We start from the raw sequence: 19636 nt of genomic DNA, 5'->3' as shown, positions 1-19636 counted from the left end.
GAACCCATGGTTGACCATATGGTTTCCAGCACTGTAGGGTGTTCAACTTACCATGATGCCGTAGGAGCTGGTCTAAACTCAGAAATTTTTAAAAAGTTATGACAAAGGTAAATACGCCTGGAAGTAGTAATATTTTCTTTCTGAACTTTGTCAGAAGATTGCCTTGTACACTTCCTAGATTATACATATATATATCTCACTGGTTTCAAGAATAAAATCAAACTCTTGAGCTCGACGTGGCCAACCTTTCACGATCTGCTCTCTACTTTCTTTGCCCGTCTCCCTTCTGTCATCCCCAGATATCTGACATTCCAAGCAGTCTGAGCTGTTTGGAGTTTTCCACATGTGCTGGGCTCTTTCTTGCTTCAGTAACTCTGCACAAGTTGTTTCCTATTGCTGGGATGTCCTAATTTTTTTTTTTCTTTCTGTGAATACATGGTGAGATCCCAAACACTTTCTGAAACTCAGCTCAAATGTCACCTCCTCTGAGGAGCCTTCACTGACAGCCCTAGGCAAGATGAAATATTCTGCACACAAAACACCTTGTTCAGGTTTTTATATTGCAAATTTCTATTAGACTGAACTAATATTTGACCATTATTGACTTATAAAAACAATGCAACTTCATGTGGTTCAACCTAACATTTCCTGAGACAACAGATTAATACACTGAGAGCAAAGATTGTGTTTTATTCATTTAATATTTCCAATGAAGAAAACTGAGTTGGTATAAAGTGCTTAGTGCACATTTTTAAAAAAAGAACTACTTTATTTAATTATTTTAAATTTAACCAGCGCAGGACAGAGCAAGAGACAGAGAGGGAAAGTAAGAAAGGAAGCAGCCAGGTTTGGGACTCGAACCTTGCTTGGCCACATAGGAGTTCAGAGCCCTTAACCACCACTCCATCTGCCAGCCCCATTAATGCACATTTTTTGAAATTACACAAAGGCTTACTCTAAAATCACAGACAGATTCCACTTTCAGGTTTTCCTTTTCAAGATGGGAATATTAAATTGATCTCTTCCATGAGTAACCACTAGTTAGGCTTTCCTTTGGCTTTACTTAGCTTAACAGTATTTTACACTATTTCCCCCTTCTTTGGAGCTTTTTTATGTGTAGTAAAATATCTTCAAAAGATACAGTCCTTTTTAAAAATACAGAAAACTCAATAAGGTACCTAAGTACCATTCTGTGAAAACATAAAACGTAAAAGTATCTCATAATTCTGTTTTACTTTCAAAAACAATTTTTATTTTTGGAGAGGTTTTTGCCATAGGGCGTATGTGCTTGCCAGACAGACAGACAGAGACAGAGAGACAGAAAGCGAGAAATCACCCCCCAGGGGGGATGGCCATGCTGCAATCCCTTCTCCTCCATTCTCCTCTCGGGATCTTGGGCACGCACGCACACGTGCCCGGCGTGAATTTTAAGCCACCGGGTCTGGGACTCGAACCACGGTCGACTACATGGGAGTCCAGTGACATAGCCATTACACTAACTACTGGTCCCCAAAACAATTTTTTTTTTTGAGGGAGATTTTTGGTCTAGGGTGCATGCGCTCACTGGAGAAACAGAGACAGAGACAGAAAGGGAGAAATCATCTCCCAGGGGAATGGCCACGCTCCAATCTTTTCTCCTTTATTCTCCTCTCAGGATTTTGCGCACGTGCGTACACACACACATGTATGCATGCCTGGTGTGAGGTTCAACCTGCCAGGTCCGGGACTCAAACCATGCATGGTCGACTATGTGGGAGTCCAGTGGTGTAGCCATTATGGCATCTGCTGGTCCCAATTTTCAAAATATTTTCATGCTTCCCAATAAGAAATAAAAGTAATCATAAATAATATAAATTGGAGAGCTAGAGATGAGTTGTATAAAATAAATATGACATTTAAAATTCCAATAACTATTTACCAGTCCAATTCCAGAATTTTAAGTTTTCTTAGTGGTATTTGGTTTCAACCACAGTTGTGATAACTGCAACAGCATTAAGTATTACGTGTGTGGTTAAAAGGCAGATCAGTCCTGCCTAACATGTAGCTACCATTAGGAAGCAGGACTTCTGAAGCCTGTGAGCAATTAAAGGAAGTAACCGTGTTATGCAAACACTTTTCGCTCTTCCTCATGAAAACCCTTAGAATAACAAAATGTGTTCACTGACGCTCCAGCACGCCCAGGCAGTCAAGAAAACACTTTTCACAATCTGCCTTTCACACACCATAGAGACTCCTCTCCTTTCATGGTACTTCGTGTTCCTTATACTTGAACCACAATGAACTTCTCATATGTGATTTTCTCTATTCATTTCATTTTTTCATTTCTTTTCCCAAATGATATTACTTAAGCCTATAATGTCCATGCTCATCTTCTTTGCCTACAAATGCTTAAAAATTCAGCTTGGGGCTAGTAGGTGGTGTGGTGGTTAAGGCACTGGACTCTCACATGACAACTACTGTTTGAGTTTGGGACTCAGCAGCTTGAAAATCATGCTGAATCCATGTGCATGAGTGCCCAAGATCCCAGGAAGAGAATGGGGAAGGGATTGCGGCATGCAATGCAACTAATAATGATTTCTCACTTTCTCTCTCACTTTTCTCTGTCTCTCTCCAGTGAGCACATCTGCCCTATGGCGAAAAAAATCTTAGAAAAAAATTTCAGCTCAAATATAAACTTCTCTGGGATGCTGATATACATCCTAATACCATCTAAATTTTCCAACTAGAGTTGTTGATCTGCCCTTTGCATTTCCATGCTGCCACAACATTATTTTAATCCACATAAATAACTGGTGTCTATTTTCTCAGTTACACTGTCAAACAGTGCTGGGCACACAAGATACTAAGTACTCAAGATACTAAGTACTGTGTCTTGTATGAATAAATCAGTAAGAAATGAGATCACGGTCTTGAACAACAAAGCACCAATGAAAAGATTATTTGAGAAAAGACCTTATGATTAAAGTTAGCTCCAAGAGGACATGGCTGCCTTATTTCTTGCAATACTCTTCAGCATTCAGCCTAGTGCTTGGCAACATGGGGATACTTAATAAGTATTTAGTGACTGAACAATATATGTGGAAAATAAGAAAAAGTAGACTAATCATTATTTGAGGGTTACGTGGAAAAAAGAACTAATAAACAGGTAGTAAGAGAAACACATTTAGTATAAGTGGTACTATCCCAAAGAATAAACAGTAGAAAATAATAACATCATTGATGAGCCCAAACCAAACAAGCAAAAACAACCACCCAAGAGCCTACTAAACACATTAACTAGAAAATATAGCAGATTCTTGGTTGGTGAGATGGACATTATAAGTTGGTATAAATATGGTTTATGTTTTCAATTTTCATAAGTGTTATAGACATTAAATGAGTCTCATGAAAGAAATAAAAATAATGAAGCCCTGCCAGGGTGGTGCCATCTGTAGCATATTCAACTGCAATGCTGGAAGCCACATGGCGGGTTTGGATCTCTATGCTGGCCTGAAAACATGCTAGGTATGCGCATGGGTGCCTAAGATCCCGAGAAGTCATAGGGCTGGGAAAAGGGGATCATGACTTGATGAGACCCTTTTCAGGGTGTTCTCTTTCTTGTGTGTATGTACATGCTCTCATTAAAACGAAAAAAAGAAAAATGATGTCTTTCAATGTTTTTAATCAGTACTACTTAGAAAATAAAATGCAAAAACCACATTAAAAAAGATGTCTTTCATATTTGCAAGATAACAGTAATAATTATTTGCCATTAATGTATGTGTTTTTTCTGTTTAATGCCTCTACCCGGAGCATCGGAAGTGGTATTTAATTCTCAAATGGAGTTATTTACTCCTTTACAAGCACATTATGGCTGGATATACACACGTAGTTTATATTAGCTGCATTATTTTAAGCTTCTTTTCTAAGATCACTGAAGCTTTTCACTAAGCATCATCATCAAACAACATTTAAGAGAGGCCGTGTTGCTCTAACGCCTATGCCTACTTGCTGACTGTTCAATGTAAAGAGGTTGAAGCAACTGGTTATCCGCAGTACTCACACATTCGACCTAGATCAAGGTGACAGGGAAGGCATGCTGGCAGTATTTGTCAGCTTAGATGGCAAGATTAGACTTCAGGGCAAAACAGGAATTACAATGTAAGAGACTTAATCACAGCTTGGGTCAGATTTAAACATGAACTAAAAATGTGATTATTTCTTTGATGGTTCTTTAGTTTAGCTGTTTTAATCATACATCTATTTTCAACTAATGGAACAGAAGTAGTAATTATTCTGAGGGGAATCAAAAAGAGCCAGCACTTGAATCTGAGGTAAAATGTGCGACTAGGATATCACTCTATTGTTATTTCATGGCTCTGTATATAAATTATAGACAAGCTTTTCTAAGTACAATCAGCAGAATTAAAGTAATAAAACAATGTTGTTGAGACAGTTTTTTATGTGTTGCCTAGATTGGCATGTACAGCACTTGGACAAATCTGCACTCTCTTAGCTGTGGGTCATAACCCCTCAGATTCCATTAGGCCTGCCTCAGGATGTTAAAGTGACCCAGATCTTCTTTAGTGTGTGCATGGGGTTTTCAGACAGGGTCTCACTATGTCAACAGCCTTCTGTCTCAGCCTCCTGAAGTACTGGGACCCCAGGTACACACCACTGCCATTTTTACGGTGGTTCAGGAATCGAACCAAGTCTTCCTATGTGGCCTTAGCCTGCCAAGTGGCCATGTCCACCTTGTACTGTGGCTGGGCCTACCCAGATGTTCTCTGAGCAACTGAATTATAAAGTGTCTCCAGAAGTTCCAGCCATAGTTTGTACAGGCCTGTCTGTTCTTCCCTTCTCTCACCCCTACTCTTTCCTCTAGAAGATACTTCTGGTCTCCTTCACTATGAGGTAAGAGCACTGGTGTCTTTTCTGAATATATGTATTTCTGAACTTGATATTCTCTCTGAAACGTCTAAAAATACCTGGTCTTGGGACCAGCCGATAGCATAATGTTTACATTGTTGAACACCCACATAGTCAACCGCTGTACAAGTCCTGGACCCAGTGGCTTAAACCTCCCGCTGGGCATGTGTGCGTATGTGCTCAAGATCATGAGAGAATGGAGAAGGGACTGCAGTGTGGCCATCCCCCAGGCGGTGATTTCTTACTTTCCATCTCTCTGTCTCTCCAGCAAGTGCATGCACACTATAGCAAAAATCTCTCTAAAAAAAAAGAAAAAGAAAAAAGAAAAAGAAAAAAATTTTAAAAAGACCTGCTCATTGTTTTGATTTATAATTTTGACGTTTTATACTTCTGCTTCCTCCTACAAGATAGGACATATTAGGAAGAAAACTGGTTTAGAATCAGAATGTACATGGATTCCAGCTTGGTTTTTAAAAGTGCCTTGGGAAACTTTCTAAAACTAGGATAGAGAAACACCCACAATGTGAGGCACTCAGTGAACACTATCTACCTACCTACCTATGAGTAATGGTCTGATAGCATGGCTGCAACTGAAGCCAAGATCGGTGATTCTAGACATGTAGTTTTCCTCTTCAAAAGTAATGAATACGTGGGCGCCGACAGGTGGCATGGTGGCTAAGGGCGCTGGACTCCCACATGGCTGATCACAGTTCTGGTGGTGTGCCTGGTGGTTTGCTTTCTCACTTTCTCTCTCTCTCTCTCTCTGTCCCTCTCTGGTTAAATTAAAAAAAAAAGATAAATAAAATTAAAATAATTTTTTTTAAAAAAGGAATTATTCCATTTAACCATATTTATTTATCTATTTTATTTTTTAAATTGACCAGAGAGGGACAGAGTGAGAGAGAGAGAGAAAATGAGAAAGCAAGCTGCCAGGTCCGGAACTAGAACGGTGATTGGCCCTGTGAGAGTCCTGTGCCCTTAACCACCATGCCACGGCCAGCCCAATACATTAATTCTTTTTTTAAAAAATAATTATTTATTTTATTTATTTATTCATTTATTTTTTAATTTGACCAAAGAGACAGAGGGTGAGAGTGTGAGAGAGAGGAAGTGAGAAAGCAAGTCACCAGATTCAGTACTTGAACCCTGGTCAGCCATGTGGTAGTGTCCAGCACCTTCACCACCATGCCACCTACTGGTCCCCTCCAATAAAATAATATTTTTTAAAAAATGAAAAAAAATATATAGTAAAGGAAATTTACAAATTGTGTATAGGTTGGGTTTTCAATCCAGATATTCTATCACTTTCCTCTATACGTCTTTGCTATACTTGGGCCTTCACAACGCAATACACTTTACCTCCCAATTCTTACCTAAAATAGTTCCCACTTCCTGTAGAATCACCTAGAATTAGAAAATGTGCACTTTTCTCTTTTTATTCCTGTCACTGAATACAGCTTCATAGGTTTACTATACCTTTTTTAAAAGACATATCAAAATAATCTGATGTCCTTCCACATAAGAATTCTGGCAGCAAATTAACCCAAGAAGAACCATTTGTGGATGGTTTCTATTTACCCTATTTCACCTCTTTTGCTCCTTTCTGCTTCCTACTCTATGGTTCTACTGCCTCTCCAAGGAAGCAATTAAGCAGGAGCTGATCCTTCACCTACAAGTTTCAACTTTATTTTTCCTTATTTTGCTTGTCCTCCCCTGAGCTTAAGTACATATTTAAACTGGAATAAAAAACTGTGGTTGAGCAAGACTTATTTGTTGTAAAATGATACTACTGGTTAAGAGGTGAGAATTTAGTTTATCTAAATTACCCGAAATATTGAATGAGAAAAATATGGGCTGAAAGCTTAAAATCTTGACAGTTACGGCCTCTTCTCTACCCCACCCCCAAGTTTTAAGAAGGACAGAAGCAGAAGGGAAGGAAAAATAGGTTAATCCCTCCACCCCTGCCCCCAAAGAGTTTTCCAGAAAGCCTTAAACAAAGACTTTCTTTGACATCTCACTGCCAACCCTAAGAGTAAGGGCAGTTGAACTTTATTCTTATGTATTTTTTCTTAGCTAGGCACATGATGATCTCAATGGAATAAGGATTGGGTAGTAACAGAGAAGGGAGAAAGCAGATACCCAGCAGGAAACAAGCTGTCTCTGTCAGAGCCCAGTCGGTGCCACTACACTTCAAACTCAACAGCCAAGCTGAGCTGGAAGTGTTGACATATCCTTGGAAGATGCTGAGTAGTCAGGTTGCAAACACAGAGCAGCAGTCAGGTTTAGAGATAAAAATTGGAGAGCGTAGACTAATACATACACATTTTGCTGAAGTTATGGTGCTTTTTACATTGGCCAAGGAAGAGAGTAACGTGAAGGGGAGGGAAAAGGCCCTTTAATTGACAATTGAACGTCACCACTTTCAATAATGTGACAAGAGGAGGCACCAGTAAAATACTATGAAAGGAACTCACAGGCCAGCATGTGGCGTAGCGTGGTGGTAGAGGCAGCTGGCTAGATGCCCTATAACCAACTCTATGGTTAAAGTCTCAGTCCAGTGGCTTGAAAAACACGCCCAGGCGTGTGTGTGCGTGTGCATGCCCCAAATCCTGAAAGTAGGAAGAGATGGAAGAGAAGGGATTGTGATGTGACCAAGCCCCATGGGAGGTGCCTTCTCACTTTCCCTGTTTCCCTCTCTCTCTCTGGGGAGCACATGTGCTCTCTGGGGGGCAAGGGGAAGCCGACATAAATTGGAAATGTTTGTGAGATATCCAAGTTAACCGATGGTGGCAGCTGAACTTAGCAGACGATTCAACACTAGTGTCTCTTTAATTTTTCCCTGCAACACAATCTCATAATAATGGATTTTTATTTATTTATTTTTGTTTTTTTGCCTCAGGGTGCATGTGCTTGACAGAGGTAGAAAGAGAAAGGGAAAGTGAGAAATCATCCCCCTGGGGCTGGGGGCTGGTCACACCACAATCCCTTCTTCTCCATTTTCCTCTTGGGATTCTGGGCATGCGCGCACATGTGCCTAGTGTGATTTTCAAGCCATCAGGTCCGGGACTCAAACTATGGTCGGCCATCTGGGAGTTCAGTGCCTCAATCACCATGCCACCCACTGATCCCAGCCTTTTATTTTTTAACTAGACTTACTTTAATTATGTCTGTATGCAAAACTTCTACAACTTAATTGTTTGTTTCAACTGTGGGCCCTGAAAGAGGTTCTTTTGGACTTCCTAAATTTAATAATGATTATAATCAGGGGAAAGAGAAAGTTTAAAAAATTATTACAGAGCCCACTGTTGTTGGTGGATGCTGTAGAAATTACCAATGAACCTATGGTCCAGTGTGCTGTGTGTTCTATTCGTACACACGTACATCAAATGTAATAGGAGTCTTACTTATTAATATTAAAGGGTTATATTGTCATGTTATGTAGCTAAAGTATAAGTTTCCTTTTCTATAGTTAATTATAATAGTTCTTTCGACTGGTAAGGTATTGGAGAAGAGGGTATTTGCAATATTGGCCTATAGGCTTTTTGCATCGAGAGTATTCTATATGGTTGAAAGTCATAGCAAGCTGTATGACTTGTGTGAGTTTCACTGTGTTAGTGTACAAGTACTAACCTAGACAGTGACTGCGGCTGAAGTGCACATATTGGCATAATGTGATTGATCCTGAAGCTAAAACCGTGACTTTTAATGTGGCTATACCTTTGAACTGTTCTATCAGTTCTTGGTGTAATTAAATTCAGAATTCAAGCTGAATCACTGCTTCATCCATTCCATAAACATCTGATGAATGTTTGATGTGTACAAACCACTGCATTAGATTCTAAATATGCTAGTGAGTAAGAAAGATACGGTTCCTGTCCTGGTGGTATTTAGTGTTTGTTGAGGGAGACATACAAATAAAAACCAAACGAGTAATTGAAAAATAATTATAAGCTGTTATAGGTACTCTGAAAGAAGCAAAGAGATGCTGTGATAGAGAATAATTAAAAAAGAGGGTCCCTTGAAATTGAAAGGTCAAGGCCTTTATGACACCTGGAAGAGAAGGAGAGGTAGGGGAAGGAGGTTCGAGGAAACAGTCTAGGCAGAGGAAACAATTGGGGCAAAGGGCCTGAGGAATAAATGGGTATGTTAGGAACATAGAGAAAGCTAGTATGAATCAAGTACTGTGGCCAATGGGGAGTGTAGCACGCGATGTTTAACTACGTTTTTTACATGGTATAAAGGTAGAAATCAAAAGCTTAGAGCTGGCCTATCTTTGTGACATAGTTGGGAGTGTACTGAATTGCAGTGCTATAGGCCACATGGCCAACCTGAGTTCAGATACCTCATTGGCTCCAAAACAAGTCAGGTGTACCCAAGATTCGGACCCGCAAAGCTATGGGAATTGCAGCGTGACACAGTCCTGTTGGGGAGAGCCTCTCTCTCATGCATGTGCACATGTCCTCTCTCATAAAAACAAAAACAAACCCCCCAAAAACAAAAAAATAACTTAGAGCAGCAGTCAGAAAACTATGTTCTACAGGCCAAATCCACCCTGTCTCCTGTTTCTGTAAAGTTTTACTGGAACACAGCCATGCCCATTTGTTTAAATACTGTCCACAGTGGCTTTTGTGCTGTTAGCAGTGGTTGCCACAGAGACCACATGGTATGCAAAGCCTAAAATATTTAGTATCTTGCTGTTTACAGAATGAATTTGCTGGCCCCAGTACTACAGACTAAATTAGAACTGACAGCATGAAAGTTGAAAAGGTTAGGCTTCCTTAAAGCATAGAACCAGCCTCTTCAATCAGTAAGTGATTGATTCAAATGATAAAGAGACATAAAAATGAAGAGGTTAGTGTGGTAGAGTAAGACTTTGAGATGTGCATGCTATAAAGTAGAAGAAATATTTAAGGTTAACACATGGCTATGTAACATACAAGGGCCAAGTAGTGAAGAGAATTGCTTTCTTGATCCAAGAAGGTTATAAAGCTGGACAAGACCAGAGGACAGCAGCCTGAAGGATGAAAAATACAGTTCAGTTCAGAATATATTCATAATATGGAAGACATCACATACAAATAAACTAGGTTCTAGGTGCTAATGTGGATCCCTCTGCGCATGGCTTAGAGTTTGAGTACATTTATTAAGAGTACATTTATTATTTAGTACATTTATCATGGCTCAGAGTTTGAGTACATTTGCTTAGCATCTATTCTAGCAATTGACAAAAGTAGGGCTTTGAATTAAAACAAAGCTCTCTAAAGCTGCCTTAATCAAATTAAGCCATTCTTTTTCTAGATTGGAAATCAGCATGGTAGACTGTGGCTTACTGTTTGACTTGTACAGTTTTTAAGAAGCTTCACATTAAACAAAATTTACATGGCCACCTACTGGTACGGTGGTTAAGGCAGCTGGGTCCCATATGGCTGACTGAGTGGTTCAAGTCCTAGATCTGGCAGCTTGAAAAACACACTAGGTGTGTGTACTTGTGTGCCCAAAATCCTGAGGGGAGAGTGGAGAAGGGATTGCGGTATGGCCATTTCCCCTAGGGGGTGACTTCTTACTTTCCTTCTCTCTCTCTGTGTCGCTCTCTGGTGAGTGCACATGCCCTATTGCAAAAGTCTAAAACAAGCAAACAAACAAAAACTATATACAGGACCACTTTATTTTCATATGGGAACAAGGAGCTAGAGCTGGGTGCCCTTCCACCCAACATTCCCCTTCTCTGGAGGATGCAGCCCTTACCAAGCAACTGAACCTGCTGACATTTTGATCTTAGACTTTCCAGTCTTGAGACAAATAAGAAAATACATGTGTTTCTTAAAATAAATTACCCAGGTATTTTGTTATAGCAGTACAAAGAAACACACCAAGACATTTGGCATTTTAGTTTATAACCTCTGGTTCTCATAAAAAATTACAAACTGCACTTCATAAAAATGTGTGTGTATGTGTGTATTTTTTAATTTGCCAAAGGGTGCACATGCTCAGCAGGGAGAGACAGACAGAGACAGAGGGAGAGAGGGGAAAGAGAAGGAAATTGAGAAAGCACCCCTTTACACATGTGGAATGGTCACACTGCAATCCCTTCTTTCTCAACTTCTCCCTCCTTTCAGGACTTTGGGTATGCTCACAGACACACACATCCAGCATATTTTTCAAGCCACGGGGTCTGGGCCTTGAACTGTGCAGTTGGCCATCAGAATCCAGCTGCCTTAACCACCATGCCACAGTCAGCCCCATATATTTATTTTCAACATATATTTATTGAACACTGATCATGCGCCAGATACTATCTAAACAAACATAAATAACACATTATCTATGCCCTTGAGGAGCTCCCAGGCAAAAAGGAGAGACCAATATATTAAGTGATTCTAGATAGTATGATGGTAGTGCAAGGGAATAATCGACTTTGTCAATAATTTGACAGGTCAGAAAATATGTTACTAGGGAGGTGCTTTAGACAAACTTTGAATGGAAGTATTTTGCCAAGGTATTCCAGGCAAAAGAAACAGAATGTCTAAAAAGTTCAGAACAGATGAAGCAGAGGGAAGCTAGAGGAGAGTGAGAGACTGGAGTACCAGGGTTATATCAAGAATGGCTTCTATGTGACACTACAAGCATGACATTTATTCTGTATGTAGTAGTTGACTACTGAAGGAACTGAAGCATACCAAAAGGTAGCAGCATAGAAGATAATTAGGAAGGAAATCACTGACAAAATCTAAGCTGCTATGAGACTTGACTGTCGGCGTCTGCCCCAGGGCTTGGGTCTGGCTGAATCATGATCAGTGGGATGCTGGTGAGGAAGAGAAAGAGGACGAGAAAGAGAAAGCCCTCCATCTTGCCAGGACTTGAGAGTTGGAAAGAATGAGACAAAGGGAGAGAGTGAAAACGGACACAGGCAGCCTGAGCCTAAGTAGCCCAAGCAACTTGTGCCGTCCAGATGAACTGGACATTTTTATTTATAGTATAAGGAGACTTTACATATGTATGTTTTATGACACTTTATGGATTAGTTGCCAGGTTACAGACAATAAGAAGCAGTTAACAAATTTATAAGGGATTAATCATACTTGGGGCAAGGTGTATTCCTTGGTGGTAATCCCATCTAGAGCAAATCTCATCTTCCTTTCTAATGCAGAGAACTAGCTGTTAGGTGTGGGGAAGGAGCTAAAGAACTTCTCCATAAGGAGTGCACCACCACACCCAGAGTAGGCTAAAGAACCTTTCAGATGAGAGCAAGGATTGGACTTTACTAATTGGGGTCAAGATGTTTCTTGAAGTCCATCAGAAGTATCTGTTGGAACGCCCCTAGTAATTTCCACCCTTGCTCTGTCTGCAGCCAAGGTCAGGGAAAGACAAGTTACAAGGTTCTGCCAAACCCCAAAAGAGCATGTGGTGTTTACTCAGCACATGTCCCCACACCTCAGACTCTCTCTCTTAAACGTGTCCCCACACTTGATGGCAGGAAGCAGCGGTAGGAATAGAAAAGAGAAACTGACTAGAAATGGTGACTAACAGAATGTGTAGGGTGAGGGAAAAAAGGAGTCAAAAAAGAGCACCAGGCTTGTAGTTTGACTAACAAGATGGATAAAGAATGTACGACCAGCAGTTAGCGTAATGGCTATGTCGCTGGACTCCCACGTAGTCGACTGCGGTTCGAGTGTCCCGGACCCGGTGGCTTAAAACTCACGCCGGGCGCGTGTGTGTGCGTGCCCAAGATCCCAAGAGGATAATGGAGAAGGGATTGCGGCGTGGCCATCCCCACTGGGGGGGGTGATTTCTCGCTTTCTGTCTCTCTGTCTCTCTCTGTCTGTCTGGCAAGCGCATGCGCCCTATAGCAAAAACCTCTCAAAAAAAAAAAAAAAAAAGAATGCACGAGAATAAGAATTCTTTTCTTTTATTTTCTTTTCTCTTTCTTCCTCCCTTTTTCTCTTTCACCCATCTTCCCTTTCTTTTAGGTTGTTGTCATAGGGTGCATGCGCTCACCAGAGAGACAGTGAGAAGGAAAGGGAAAGTGAGAAATCCTCCCACCCCTGGAGGGGATAGGATGGCCATGCCACAATCCCTTCTCCTCCTGGGATCTTGGGCACACATATACATGTGCATGGCATGATTCTCAAGCCATGATGTCTTGGACTCAAAAGGTGGATGAGCATGTGGGAGTCCAGTATCTTAACCACCATCCACCTGCTGGCCCCAAGAGAGAATAATACTTGAAAATGACAATGGGTGCTACAAAGTTTGAGGTATCTGTGACACACAGGTGGTGGTGTCCACTGGGCATGTAGATATGAGTCAGGAGGAAGGGAAAAACTTGAAAATTCTCTGTATTTAAAAAAATTTCTTTAAGAATTATTTTATTTAACTTTATTAATTTGTTTTAATTTGATGAGAGAGGGACAGAGTGAGAAACAGAAAAAGTGAGAAAGCAAGCCACCAGGTCTGGGATTCAAACTGCGGTCAGCCATGTGGGAGTCCAGCATCCTTAACCACCATGCCATCTGCCGGCCCCATTCTCTGCATTTATGATATAAGACTACATGACAAATATTTCCACATGGAAGTATGGAGAATGAGATAAAGAACAACGCATATCCTTATGAATTCCTACCACTTAAATGGAAGAGGGAAAGTCCTCCACAGCGTGGGTGCAGGGCAGCAGGTCGATATGATGCCTGAGGTTAGAGATAGCAGCATAGAGAGGAAGATAACTAGGGGGTGAGGAACTGAAATGCTAACAAATGTTTGGTATGATGATAGACCACAGGTTCTAGACTGCATGAGAAGGAAAGCATAGAAGGGATGGATTAGTGTAGGGTTGTCAGACTTATTGGGGGAAAAAACATGACATCCAGCTAAATTTGTATTTCACATAATCAAAGAATAGACTTGTTTGTTTAGTACAAATATGTTCCAAATATTGTATGGGGCATACTTATACTCAAAATTTATTCACTGTTTATGTGAAATTCAAATTTAACTGGTCATCCTGTTTTTGCCTATTTTTTTAATTACAAGAAGGTACCTGTGCCTGTCATGGAGACAGAGAAACAAAGTATCCCACCACAGGGCATGGCTATGTGGCATTCCTCTCCTCCATTTCTCCACCTTCCTGGGATATTTGGGCACACACTGACATATGTCCAGTTCATATGTGTCCAGAGGCTGCTGCTAAAATTGGAGAAATGTGCTATCTTAAAGGCACCTCATATTTAATAGGTCCATGGTCCAGACTACCTGAATCTTGTCACTCTTCCAAGGTTTCCTAGCTCAGTAAATGATATCCATTAAGTTATGCAGGTTAGAAACATAGGGGGTTCCTGGGACCAGCAGGTGGCATGGTGGTTAAGGGTGCTGGACTCCCACATGGCTGATCACAGTTCAAATTCTGGACCCAACGGCTTGCTTTCTTTCTCTCTCTCTCTCTCTCTCTCTCTCTCTCACTCTGTCCCTCTCTGGTCAAATATAAATAAAGTGAAATAAAATTATTTTTAAAAAAGAAACATAGGAGATAGTAATGATATTGAGTTGTCAGAAAAGTCATGATGTATTTTTTTCTGTTTTTCTCCAAAAGTCATTTATTTATCTAAAACACAAAGATCAATCAATGAATCGCCTGTTTCATTTGATAACCTTTTACTATCTTTCAGTGAGCTTCATAATTCCTCATTTGTAAAAGGACCTGACTTTATTGGCAAAAAGTTGAACAAGGTACTGATTTACAGCGTCATCTGAATTGAATGTCACACTACAAAAGGAATTTTGGGACCAGCAGTTAGCGTAATGGCTATGTCGCTGGACTCCCATGTAGTCGGCCACGGTTTGTGTCCTGGACCCGGTGGCTTAAAACTCATGCCGGGGGCGTGTGTGTGCATGCCCAAGGTCCCGAGGGGAGAATGAAGGAGAAGAGATTGCAGTGTGGCCATCCCCCCCTGGGGGGTGATTTCTCCCTTTCTGTCTCTCTGTCTCTCTCTGACTGGCGAGCACACGTGCCCTATAGCAAAAACCTCTCCAAAAAAAAAAAAAAAGGAATTTTGAAGAGAATGAAACAAGTGGAAGTCTCATGGCACAAGGTCAGGCAAATATGGTGAATGGGACGATACATTGCATTCAAGCTCCAATAATTTTTGATGGGTGATCAAACTTATGTATGGTTTCACATTGACATGACAGAACACAACTCCTTTACAATCAATGAGCTCTAGACATTTCTGGATAATGGATTCATTCAAACTGTCTAACTGCTGACAGTACACATTCAAACGGATTGTTTGGTTCCTTGGTGGGAGTTTGAAAAACATGACACCTTTAAAATCCCATCATACTGAGAGCATAGCCTTTGATGAACGTCTGCTTTTAATGTCGTTTGAAATGAATCATCAAGTCAGGACCGTGACCATTTGCCCATCACATTGTTGTAAACAATCCACTTCTCATCACCAGTGATCAGTTGTCCCGAAAAAAGGATCATTTTTCTCACATTGAAAGAGCATATTGCAGATGTTTATACATGTCATCAAATGAACTTCTTTGAGTTCATGAGGAACTCAAATATCAAGCTTGCTTATGTATCCCAGCTTCTTCAGGTGACTGCAAACATGTGAATGATGGATGTTCAATGTTTCTGCAATCTCTTATGTCATGTAATGTGGGTTTGACCCTACCAACGCCTTTATTTTGTCATCATCCTCGGTGGGCGTCCCTGACCAAGGAGTGTCGCTGAGACCAAAATCGCCAGCATAGAATTTCATGAACCATCGTTAGCACTGACGTTCTTGCAGAGCTTTGTTGCTGTAAGCTTTACACAACTTTTCACAAGCTTGGCATGCATTCTTCTCTTTATGGAAGTAAAACAGTAAAATATGGCAAAAATGCAGTTTGGTCTTTCATCTTCAATGGGTTAAAAAAAATCTCCATGACTCAACTAAGTCACTTTCTTTTTTTAGAGTGAAGCTAGGACTGTCAGCTGTCAAATGACAGCGCAATAACATATATACGAATGACTCTAGTACCTCCAAAAATGAACCAGCACCATCCAGTGCAAAAATGCGTCATGACTTTTCCAACAACCCAGTATTTGCCTCCCATATGCCCATGATCCAAACCATCACTTAAGCATCATGTAAAGAAAAAAGCACTCCAAGCACAGGGAACAACATACACAATGTTTCTAGGCTGAAAGATAACATTTGCATTCTGTAAATTAAAGACCTGTTCCTTTGGGTTAGAAGAAGGGACTAAATCACGAAGGGTCTTGTAGACCTGATTTAGTTCTTTATCCTAAGAGCGATGGAAGCCACTGACAGGTCTGAAGCAAGGGAAGAGACATGATCAGATTTAGGTTTTGAAAAGCGAGTATTTTGGGTGTAGAATGGAGAACAGATTTAAGAAAACTGGAATACAAGGAAATCAGAAAAAAGGCCATGTAGTCACAATGGTGAGAAAAGGTGGTACTTGGAATAAGGCGCCAACAATGGAGAGAAGTGGATTTTCTTTCCTTTTTTTTTTTTTTTTTTTTAAGTTTGTTTTTTGCTATAGGGTGTGTTCACTCGTTGAAGAGACAGAGAGAGAAAGTGAGAAATCACCCCCCAGGGGGTTTGGCCATGCCTCAATCTCTTCTCCTCATTTTCCTCTCCAGGTTTTGGGCACACATACACACGCATCCGGCTTCCTTTGGGTCTGACCTTGAAATATTCAACTGGTCTGTGGGACCCAGTACCTTAACCTTCATGCCACCTGCCATCCATCCAAAAAGTGGATGATTTTAATCTCTAGTAAAGAGATTATGACAAAAGAAAATGGCGATAGAATACAAATTCTCTACCAGTTAGAGGTTGTCAGGGGGACCAGCAGATGGCATAATGGTTATATCACTGGACGTCCACCGTGACATATTTAAGTTTGTTACCTTGATCTATAATTTTTAAAAATTATTTATTTAATTCCATTTGTTATTATTTTTTTAATTTGACCAGACAGAGACACAGAGAGAGAGTGTATGAAAGGGAAAGTGAGAAAGCAAGCTGTCAGGTCTGGGAATTGAACCATAGTCGGCCATGTTGGAATTCAGCGCTTTTAACCACCACACCACATGCCAGCCCCACCCTGATCTATAATATTTTTCTGAAACTCTTTTTTTTTTTTTTTGAGAGGTTTTCACTATAGAACGCGTGTGCTCGCCAGAAAGACAGGGAGAGACAGAGAGATAGAAAGGGAGAAATCACCCCCGGGGGGGATGGCCTCACCACAATACCTTCTCTTCCATTCTCCTCTTGGGATCTTGGGCACACACGCACACGCGCCCGGCTTGAGTTTAAGCCGCTGGGTCCAGGACTTGAACCGTGGTCAACTACATGGGAGTCCAGCCAATACGCTAACTGCTGGTCCCTTGATCTGTAATTTTAAAATATTTAAACAGGTAGTATACAAGCCGCCATAGTCACATTCTTGTTTAGGCTCAGCAAATTCAGGGCAAGGCTTGATAACAGTGTTTTATAGTGTGACAAGTAACAAATTCTCATAGTGAGATACACTTCAGGCGGGCCCTAAAGAAGTCAGATTTTTCCAGACTTTTATGTAAAAGACGAAATACCTGTACCACTAACTATATGCTATATGTTTCCAGGCACTACGTTAATTTACATGAGACTTTTTCTTTTTAAGACCAAGAGGTCAACAAGGAAACTATTGGGAACCAGCAGTTAGCGTAATGGCTATGTCGCTGGACTCCCACGTAGTCGACCGCGGTTCGTGTCCCGGACCCAGTGGTTTCAAACTCACGCCAGGCGCGTGTGCGTGCGTACCCAAGATCACGAGAGGAGAATGGAGGAGAAGGGATTGCGCCATGACCATCCCCCCTGGGGGGTGACTTCTCGCTTTCTGTCTGTCTCTCTCTGTCTGTCTGGCGAGTGCACGCGCCCTATAGCGAAAAACCTCTCAACAACAACAACAAAAAAGGAAACTATTTTGATTTGTAACTTTGAAAAGTGTCTTGTATGTGTGGCCTAAGTTTACAGTGTGGAAGTAATCTTAGGGATCAGATAGGAAAACAGAGATCCTGACAGGTAAAGTAGCTGACTTGCTGTCATGAAGCTAGTGAGTAGTGGGTATTTTCCAGCTTTCTTTGTCTCCTTTTCCAAAACAACACAGTTTTTATTTCTTTGCCAGAAGGCATGTGCCCTTACCAGAGAGACACACAAGAGTAAGAGAGAGAGAGGAACAAGCACCCCTTATGGGGAATGGTCACAATGGAATTTCTTCTCTTTCTCTCTCATCTTTGGGGATTCTGGGCTCAGCACAGGCACCAGCAGAGCCCAATGGGGCCGTGTGCTGTTTGGGATCTAGCTGCTTTACCACTAGGCCACTGAGCCAGCCATCAGTGCTATTTTTATTTTTCATAAAGACACCTGCTGCCAGTCAATGCCAATTACAACGTTTTTCCCTGTTACGTATTAAAAGAAGTAAAACTTTCATTACTTTTAACTTTGAAGTCACTAAAAATAAGTTTATAAATCAATATTAAACTTTGACTCAAAAAATTTTAAGAAAAAAGAAAAGGGAAACAAAGAGAATAAAGAAGCCCAACTTTCTGAGGTCGCGAGAACTGGTATCTTGACTTTTAATTGTTTCCAGAAAGTTACAGGCAACTTAGGCTCCCTTTAGGGACTCATAAAATATCCTGTCACTGGTTGCCTCTTGAGTTGCCTTTTATTTCTACATCTGTTCCGTCAACTTTCTGATTTCATGTAAGGTTCAAGAGTTAAATTCATGCTATTTGCTATGCTGCCCAGTGTAATACAACCATATTCTAACCCATCTTCCCAAATTCCTTATCTTATATGCCAAAACCCATTTCCTCAATTTCCTTATCTTCTAAACTGAAAAACACACACTTACCAAAACATTGAACATTAACTAAAGGCTAAAATCCAGCAACTTCAAAAAATAGTTTTTCCAACAACTACAAATATCGCTAATGAATTTTTCTTGGCGAGCCAAAGTTATAATAACCATAATAAAACTAACAACTTTAAGGGCCCAATCAGATTAGTCAAAGTTTCCAACGCCAGGGAAAGTCTTACCTTCAAGCTCAGAAGTAATCCGAAAGTTCTAGGTTTGCAGGAAGTTATCTCCCCCAAAGCATTATAGTTCACGATTTCAGCAATTGCAATGCGTCTCACTACCACACCGATTTTTTCAGTCCCTCCCATCAATCCACTCCGAAAAGAAGGACTCAGATCCGGGCCGAAATGTTCTGCTCTACGGTAGAGCATCCCCGAAATCTGGCTTTCTGAACGCGCAGAGGCAGGGAGGCACCCAAGAGCAGAGGGAAAAGAAGAGAAAGTCGTATAAGTAAGACAAAGTCTTCTCGGCAGAGATCACTGCTACCTTGGCTGGGCAGACTTTGGGGTCCAGAGTGGGGGTTCTTTTCGAACACCCTCAGGGTACCCGAGTTCACGCAGGCGACAATTAGAGACACTCCCTTCGCAGTTCGCTGAGCCACTAGCCGCGCCCAGTGGAGCTCTGACCTCCAAAGTGGGTCCGCTTGGCGATCCCGCTCCCTCGGCTCCTGTTTGCAACTTTGATTCCTTCCTAGATGGATCCTTCAACGTGGCTCGCCCAATGTGATTGCTTCCTAGATGGATCCTTCAACGTGGCTCGCCCAATGGAGAGCCCGGCCGGTGCCTGGGCCGCCCGCCCCCTCCCCGCCCCTCGGCGA

The 19636-nt window shown here is 41.2% G+C and overlaps 1 long non-coding RNA gene across 2 annotated transcripts in view; it reads right to left on the bottom strand.

The window, feature by feature from the left end:
* LOC102492615 (uncharacterized) overlaps positions 1-19437 on the bottom strand; it is a 32919-nt gene extending 13482 nt beyond the window's left edge. For both annotated transcript variants that reach the window (XR_003549980.1, XR_333320.2), the window contains exon 1: positions 18999-19437. This is a non-coding gene — a long non-coding RNA (uncharacterized LOC102492615). The remainder of the gene's footprint in view (positions 1-18998) is intronic.
* Between the last annotated feature and the right edge of the window lie 199 nt (positions 19438-19636).

The sequence above is a fragment of the Tupaia chinensis genome, unplaced genomic scaffold (genome assembly GCF_000334495.1).
Source record: "Tupaia chinensis unplaced genomic scaffold, TupChi_1.0 Scaffold000044_1, whole genome shotgun sequence".
Classification (NCBI taxonomy): domain Eukaryota; kingdom Metazoa; phylum Chordata; class Mammalia; order Scandentia; family Tupaiidae; genus Tupaia; species Tupaia belangeri.
This window is presented reverse-complemented; position numbering and strand designations above follow the sequence as displayed.